General features: G+C 37.4%; 1 pseudogene; it reads left to right on the forward strand.

Annotated features, from left to right (window-relative positions):
* The first annotated feature begins 444 nt into the window (after positions 1-444).
* LOC147445795 (shikimate O-hydroxycinnamoyltransferase-like) lies at positions 445-4,168 on the forward strand (annotated as a pseudogene).
* Positions 4,169-8,598: the final 4,430 nt, after the last annotated feature.

Raw genomic sequence — 8,598 nt, forward strand, 5'->3', positions numbered from 1 at the left:
GACGATAACGTCAGTTTAACCTTCGCTAACCGCGGAATCATCTCGCTACCCGCGAGGAACAAAAGATATTCTTTCAACATTTCTTCTCTCTAATTGATACCTCAAACATGATCAACCAATTCTTCATATGAATCAGAATCCACTTATCAAACAAAAACAATTTGTTACGAAATAACAATTCAATAAATAGTGATAATTTATCATACGGTTCTCTCACTAATCTATGAAAACATATGCTTGTTTCTTGTGATATATTACGTTTCTAGGACAGTTTAAGCGGTTCCCTATGCTTAGCTTCCCAAGTCAACATGAATAGCAATGCAAAATTATAAATTTGTTTTACTGGATTAGTGACATGTTCGATTACCTCCCATGTTTGAGGCTGGATGACTTCGAGTTCTTCCGCAACCAATACCTTCTCTTGAGAAATGTTTGGAGTAGATGATGCCTTCCTTTGCACCTTTCTTGGAGGTGGAGCGACATGAGCATCCTTCGAGCTTCAAGTCACTCGCTTTGGGGCCATCATATCGCTGTATAGAAGAGGGAAAGAGAACTCAGGAATTCCAAGAGCAACATGACGATGGTAGAGAAAGACTTGGAGATATAGATGGCTTCAGAGTAAGAGCTTGAGGGAGAGATCTTGAGAGAGAGAGCTTGAGGGAGAGAAGTTGACTCTTACATCAATGCAAGAGAGCTTCCGCTTCTGAGAGTGTGTGTCTGTGTCTTCAAAGTGAGGGGAGAGGAGTCTTTATATAGGCTCTCAAGGCCAGCTAAGAATAGAGGGATAAGTTTGCGTATGTTTGCGGCTCCCAAAATTTTAAAAATAAAAATAAAAATTGTGGACACGGATTTCGATGCACAATTTCGGTTCTCCAATTTTAGAAGAAGCTTGGCCTCCATGACAAGAACTCTAAACTTAACCCCCTCCTCTTTCTTTCCTAAAAAAACTCCTCCTTTCCTAAAATTGCTCCTTCTTTCCCAAGAGTCAACTCTTATCTCTAGATACAATCTTGAGGCTTAATTCCCATCAATCTTATTGTTTTCAAGTGAATAAGGGTCATAATTAATAGTTCTAAAGTCTGATTTTTGATCCGATCGTTCCATTAGAATGGTCTTTGACTTAATAAAATGCAAACCATAAATATTTACAAAGTGCATAAAATACTTTTATTGAAAAATGTTGGGTACATTGCAAAGATTAACTTAAAACACTTGTATGTATGAGGATATGGTGTGGCCTTGCGCCTAATTGCACATATGAATTGCTCATTTGTCCTATTAGAAACCCTAATCTTTCACTTCAATCACTAAAGAAGACCATTTTATACAATCTTAGGCGCTTCATTAAACAATCCCAAATGCTTACTTGAAGAGAGAAAACTCTAATGGATGGCCTCACAAGCTCGAACATGAGGTAGAAACACCACGGGACTACTCTGTTAAAGTAGCCCCCTAGCATGAGCAACCATGGCCACCGTTGTAAATGTGGCATTGTGATATATACTTCTTTGTCTATTCTTGGATTTCCTTTATCAATATTTTGCCATTTTTAGCCTAAGAAAGATATTGAAACCCACGTGTCAAGAACTTTGGATACATTCTTTATGGATATACATGAAACTTGCTATTTTAAGAGGAGATCAACCGCATTAGACTTTCCAACAAAGATGAGCGTGCCACTTCAAAACACTTGACAATTGTACATTCCTAAATCAAGTTAAGCATTTATTCAGTTGAGAAAATGTGCAAGAGTGCTACGTCTAGGGCCTTGTTTCCCCAATAAGTTATGTACACAATTGGAACCATGGCAACCTCTCACACATATGACATTATGTACATTGTAGCATTTGGTCCCAGGTAGATATTTTATTTTCACCTTATACACATGTCAACAACATCAAGTTTTGTGATGGATGTGATATTGTATTTTCACAGATTTATTTATGTTTCTATTCAAAATCTATTGTATCTATTTTAACTCTTATGGTGTGTGCCACAATAAGCTTGTAGAATCATAGGAGTGGACGTTTTGACAACAATACTGCAAGGTTCGTAATTATCACCCAAACCTCCACAACTATGCGTTTACTTGGACAACACAGTTAGACTATGGGGAACAGGGCACATTTACTTGCAAAATAGGCATAAGGAGAGAAATGATGATGGAAAATGTAGCAACAATTTACACTTGCATCTGAACATAATACCGCATCAACAAGTTTCGGGGCAAAGCCAACCATACCGGCATTTACAAAGTCATCTACAAAGGCATCTACAAAGTCATTTATCACTAATACTTTTCTCGATAATTTTACCTAAGAGAGAGAGAGAGACGCATTGATATTTGAAGGGCTAGAGCTTTGAATCATGTTTACAATATGCTTGTCTATGCTTTGCCAGCTCCTAGGGTCAATTGGCTCTCTAGAACACAATTACTAATTTGAAGATGAAGGTGACAATCCGAGTGCAGAGACTCCAAGCCGAGTGCTATGGAACTCAAATGTGGATTTCGTCATACCAAGGATCCACACACCAAGTGTCTACTTCTATAGAAGGACCATTGACACAAAACATAATAGAGACGACTTCTTCTCTTATGAGATTTCGGAGAAGGCACTAGTGCCCCTCTACCCAATGGCAGGAAGTCTCTTGAGGTCCTCAAATGATGGACGTATCTACCTTAATTGTATTTCCGAGGGTGTGCTTCTCGTTGAGGCAGACATCAATGACGTTATCAATGACCATGGTGATTTTGCACCCACTCTTGCCCTTAAACAACATGTGCCTCATGTGACCTATACGGAAGAGTGACCACATGCTATGTAATTACTATGCACCGTATTGGTTTATTTCGTAACAGTAGACGACACAAATAATGTAAAGATGTAACATTCTTTCAATGATTAGGGGCCTCGCTTGGTGTGGGGATGGAGCACCATGTTGCTGATGGGATCTCTAGTACCGACTACATCAACACATGGGCAGACATAGCAAGGGGGGGAAGGCATTCAACATCATCCTTTTATCAACCGTACCCTTTTGCGGATGTGTGACCCATCTACACCAACATTTTTGCACATCTAGTATCAACCTCCTTCTTCACTATTGCCGTCTAGAAAATATGATCGCAGCATTGCAGTACAAGCAAATGTAGTTGCAAAATTCAAGAACAAGCTCTCTTCAAATCATAATGACAATGGGCGTACAAATACGGACGACAATGTGGACTGCAATTTTCTTCCTCACTCAAGCACAGGTAAAAATTATGGTTGGTTGCTCAATTGCATAAGATAGTGTTCATATGTCCCGTTTTATAGTGTATTTTTTAAAAATCTAGCATTTTGGTTATAGATGCCTGTAGACATGATGTATTTTGGCATAAATATTGGTTGCCTCATTGCCTTAATCTTAAAAATTGAGATTATGAAAATGATTTTTTTTTTAGCAGTGCCAATCACACCCATGCAGAACGTCAACTCTGATGGATAGATCTTAGAATAAGTATTAAGCATTTTCTTTTGTAGGGTGTTAGTCCAATAACAATGACGATTTTCGTTACGGTTGTTCATAATTTATTGTAATATTATGTTCATATTTTGTGTAATTTGAACATATTCACTGTGTGGTGCTACATTTGAGGTGTTTTCTAAGGAAAATTGTTTACATTGAGCATTTTAATTTTGGCAAGTTGTGGAGCTGCAAGCAAAGGCAATGGATGGAACAAGAGAGGTGACATACAGCACATACAAGGCAGTGGTACCACATATGTGGAGGTGTGTGTCAAGGGCACGAGCAAAAGTCAATGAGCTAGACAAAGGCCCACTAAGTGTGGGTGCCCAAAGGATTAGGGAGGCCATCGCATGTGTGGATGATGAATATTTACTATCAGCACTTGATTATTTAGAGCAACAACCTGGCCTAGAGTTTCTTGTTCGAGGTGCCCACACCTTTTATACTCCTAAAGTTTGTATCACCTCTAGGACCCACCTTTCCATCCATGATTGTGATGTTGGTTGGGGCTGCCTCATCTTCATGGGCCTTGTGGCATCCCATTTGAAGCCTCTATTTCATGCTTCCTAGACCCTCTGGTGGTGGTGGCCTCTCCATTTCCCTTGCCCTTGCCTCTCACCACATGCCCAGCTTTGAGGAACTCTTCTATCAGTTTTGACTATCTCCATTGCCCCTAGTACTCTTTTTAGTACGAAATGGGCATGCTAACTTTTGTATAAGTATTTTTAGCTGGCAAGGTCCTTCTCTTAATTCTCTAAGATTGATTCATCCACATGTTTCATGGAGAGGAAGAGATCTTAGGATGATTAATATTTATTAAACCCTTCCATGGAGAGTATGTTGATTTGTTACATTTTGCCTTCAACAATGGGCAAGACTTTATTACATTCAAATATTACAAAAGTATGGGCAGCATTTTATTGTCAGGAAAGATATTCCAAGAAGGAGATTATCCATGTTGACATTAGTCTGGTGCTCTTAAACCTACATTCTTGCCATTGATTCTAATTTGTTTCACTGCTCATTTCCCTTGTAATCTTGATCGTTGAGGCCTTGATCTGGGTCAACAAGGATTACTATCAATGTTATGCATTTCAACGTAGTTTTAAAGCTCACCTTGGACTTCAACTTAGAGCATGCATACATTCAATCATATGATATTATACATATCATTGGATGTGTGTGTGTGGGGGGTGGGGGTAGATAGATAGATAGATTCCATTATCATCCTCAGAGGTCAAATATGACCTATGGGACAACCAATAAAACATGTACAATAGAAGCTCCTCTATCTAAGAGGGTACAATGTCTGCAAGAAGGAACATAAGTAGCTCCCTATGATTTCAATGGTATCAGAGCTCATACGGGTGTGATAATGGACCTTGAGGCTAATTCTAAGACTAATGCCTTACTTTGTCTGAAAAAACTATGGCATGAAACTAGTCTTGTCACATAGAAAAGGCATTGGTGAACTAGATTGTTTTGGCTATACGTGGTACCAAAAGTATGTACTAGGTCATGCTCAGTGTTTTATGATATAGCACCAAACTTCAATGAGGTCTATAGTGACAAGAATGGGTGTTTCTTCAAGGATGCCTCCATTGTGCTATGAGCCTGTTTTTTGATGTGCTTTTGGGACCAAAATTGGATGTAAATTCCAAGGTACATGAGGGATAGTGAAGATCACCATAGGTGCAACAATACTAGAATCAACACATCATATCTCATGTGGTTGTAAAGGAAAAGCCTTACGATGTCTTGATAAAAATTTTGTAAAACACCTCTTCTCTTCTTGTGTTAACACTAGGTTGGTAATGGGACACTTTTATGTCCTGTGAAGTGACAATTTTCCTTGAATTATGTCACGATTTTCAAAATGGATTTGGAGGTGCTATCTATCTAGAAAGTTGTCTCATGAGCTGAAAAAAACTCGACATTTTTTTGGAATATCAATTCCATCTTTAACCTTGTCCTTGCACAACATTTCACAACCTAAACAGTGTGAAAAAACGGGTCCTGTTTTTGGCTTTTTTCAACTTTTTGCAACTATACCACTCTAGAATTCATGTTTGTGAGGTCTATAATGCTAGAGAACTATCTTTAGTAGTCCTCAACATGTCCTGATGCTTCTAGGGAGAAATAAATGTTAAAGTTGTAAGTTATGACCAAATTACAAAAATTGTCAAATCCTGTTTTTTAGCCAATTTTAGCTCTTCTATGATTTTTTTGGTGGCTTTCATGATATCCAAATGCAGTTTTGATTCTCTATGTCGCATATTGTAACTTAAAGCTAATATTCCTTGAGTTTTGGGGCTCCTAATACCCTATTTTGCATAGTAGACAACGATGGTTGATTTTTTCAATTATAGAAGAAAACGAAACATTCTAGTATATCAAGTATAGCTTTTTTAATATTGTTAGTTTCTTGTGACAACTACATGCATTTTGTAGGTAGTAACCATATCTAGTCATAAGGATCAAATTTGGCTAGATATTGAATAGTTTCTATGGGATTCTACAACTCATAATGTTGAACCCATTTTTTCATGTTTGCTGTATTTAGCACTTCATCTTTGTCCCCAAGATTCCCCTTGGTAAGAGATGTATTATTCTTTTGACATGCTCCATGGCTCCTTATGAACCTAAAGGACAATAGGGAACTAAGAAAACATGCATATATTATTTGTATTGAGTGTGGCTATAGAAACTTTGATGATAGGTTTGCAGAATGGTAAAAATTCAACTTTTTTGTACCTAATTCTTTTGGCAAAACAAAAAAAAGTGAGTGAGAAGCAATCATATGTTCTGATCACCAGCCCATTGAAGTTAACTAGGGAATTTATCTCAAGTCCTACAAAAATCCCTGATCTTATTTTTATGCAAAAAAATGTAAGAAATGACTGTTTTGATGAAAATGTACTGGTCCATCAACTTTGGAGGCTTGGTGTGACCAAAAGATGAGAAATTTTACAAGTTTCTTATTTTTTCCATGTGTAGTAGGCCTTGAACTATAACCTCATGAAATTTTTTTACAAAATGAGTGGATCTACTATGGTTTTGGAGGTTTTTTTCAAAACCTTGAAAGGACACTTTTATGTCCTGTTAGGCTACCAACCTAGTGTTAAAAACTCTCCACAATGATGGACCTGGGTGCCATATATAGAGAAGCCATATATTGAGTAGCTTCACATATAAGCTCAACAAATGAACCTTTAGTTCTTTTCGAGATTCCATTATGAAATTGTATCCAGTTCTTTTTGAATCCCTAAGATTTTGTGTTGCAAAAAGGTTTCTTCTAGACTTTCCCTAGAATTTGATGGTAAAGGCAAGGCCACTGGTCTTACTTTCTTTGCTACAATTTTCTACTTGGTCTCTACTTACACTTCTAGTCCTTCATTGACATTGAATCCTTTCTCCTTTTCAGAAGACTTAATATCATTTCATACATTTTGAGAGTGAACACTTTCATAATCTGCCTTCCATCAATGGTTACCTATGCCCCACAAAGATGCCTTTTAAATTTTTTGGCAACTCTAATCATCCAACCATGGATAGATTCTATTGGCCACTTGCCCTTCATGTAAAGACTCTTAAACATAATACTAATTTTGGAGCCATGATCTATCAGTGGAACATATAGCTCCTCAAGATCACCCACCTTGAACAAAGTTTTTATTGAACAAAGTGAGTCATCATCTTCATCATCGTCATCGAAAAACCTAACACACATATCTATTCCACAAGACTAGTAGAATCCTACCACATTATCATCAGATTCCATGTCTTATACATGTATTACTTGTGACTTCCATGTCTCTCCTTTACACTATGATTATGGAGGGATAGACTCAAGAAGAGTCTGCATCTTTCTTTCATGATTTATATAATATCCTCATGGGAATCACGCGTAGCCATGCCAAGAGCTTCACCCATAGTAAAATCAACTTTATTATTCAAAATCCTTTCCTCCAAGACCTGCTTTAGGTTTTTAGCAACTTCAATGTTTGATTTTAACCTATAAGTAGGATCTTTCTCTTTTTGTTTTCCCTGATCTTTCATCTTTTCTATAGATACCTACTCCATTGGAACCTTGGGAGGGGGAGGAACCTACAATGAAGTCTCATCAGAAGGTCCTGGATTCTTCCTTCCTCTAGCTCTTGTTGTTCTCAAGTTGTTCTCTTTAAAGTAGAGAGTCCTTCAACCCCATTCTCATGCCTCCATTTCTCTTTCACAATTTCTTTGTTGGTATATCATTTTGTGAGATAATCATGCAACAAAAAAGAGTCCAAGATCATCCCAACCTACTATGAGTTTTATGCAATCACCATCTCTATGTAACACTTGTTTAGTATGCCATATGTGAATCTATGATTGAGACAGATTTGTCTCAAATAGGTTTATACATTTTTTTGATTATGACTCGCAGGTTTTGTCTTGCTTCTCTCCGTAGTGGTTGGAGAGCATTTAGTTATTTTTTACTTGGTGTATGGCATCTGTGGATGAGAGATTAACTCTATGTTTTTCTTATTGTTGGAACATATTCATTGATGCATTTTACTCACATTATTTGTGTTGCCCAACAAGGTATGTACACAAATGGAACAATTACATCTGTTTTCACATATATCACACTATGTACATCATAGCATTTGGTCCCAAATAACAAAATCATTGAGAGTGAGGCAGATATTATAGTTACATTATGCACGTGCCATGGCATGATATACACCCCCTCTAAACCTGCACATCTTCCGACATGTGCCACACATACCATATGCACTTCCAACAAAGTCCACTGCACCATCATGTCTTTATTCATCTTCATCCATAACATGTTCATCAGATTCTTCATTTTGACTTTCTTGTGAAACAAAGGGATCTGTATCTCCTCTTCTTTTGAATAGTTTGATTCTTTTCCTTGCAATGGGAATCTTCATTTTTGTCCCATTCAACTCATGCAAGGTATAAGCTGCATTACCATGTCCAAGTTTAACCTCATAAGGACCAAACCATCTCTTTGAAATATTTCTTATTGTTGAATGTTGGTTATCAAGACTATTTTCATACACAAACACCAAATCACCTTCC

This window comes from Adiantum capillus-veneris, chromosome 12 (assembly GCF_014529385.1).
Source record: "Adiantum capillus-veneris isolate H3 chromosome 12, ASM1452938v2, whole genome shotgun sequence".
Lineage (NCBI taxonomy): Eukaryota > Viridiplantae > Streptophyta > Polypodiopsida > Polypodiales > Pteridaceae > Adiantum > Adiantum capillus-veneris.